Source organism: Wasmannia auropunctata, unplaced genomic scaffold, assembly GCF_000956235.1.
Source record: "Wasmannia auropunctata unplaced genomic scaffold, wasmannia.A_1.0 LD336095.1, whole genome shotgun sequence".
Lineage (NCBI taxonomy): Eukaryota > Metazoa > Arthropoda > Insecta > Hymenoptera > Formicidae > Wasmannia > Wasmannia auropunctata.
The window spans coordinates 642,383-642,972 of record NW_012026795.1 but is presented as its reverse complement, the minus strand read 5'-3'; positions in this window follow the sequence as shown (position 1 = coordinate 642,972).

Here is a 590-nt window from a genome sequence, read left to right as displayed (position 1 = left end):
TGAGCTACAAATATCAACATCATCAAGTATTTAGCATAGGTTATTACGTACACTGCTCGTATAATGACGAACGGCGTTATCGACGTATCAGTTTCGTCGCGATACGGATTGCGTTGCATGGTTCGCCGATGAATTAAGATGTTTAGCGCACAAAGTAAAATCTATTATATCCACTAATGTACCCATGGCAGATTTCACGCGAAACGATTGGGAAAGATTTCACAACGCTACACACTGTCATGTGTGCGAGAAACCGTTTGCGCCTGACGACTCGCGGGTACGCGATCACTGTCATTTGACTGGACGATATAGAGGTCCGGCACATTCAAATTGTAACCTAAATTACCAAGATTCGCATTGCATTCCAGTAGTTTTTCACAATTTGTCCGGTTACGATGCACATTTTGTTATTAAGGAAATAGCTGAAGCATACCAGGGACGAGTAGAACTACTTCCAATAACGAAAGAAAAATATATATCGTTTACAAAAAATGTTCAAAGCACCGAGGATAAAAAGAATCAAAATATTATAAAATTGCGATTTATCGATTCATATAAATTTCTCAGTTCCAGTCTTGACAAATTGACGT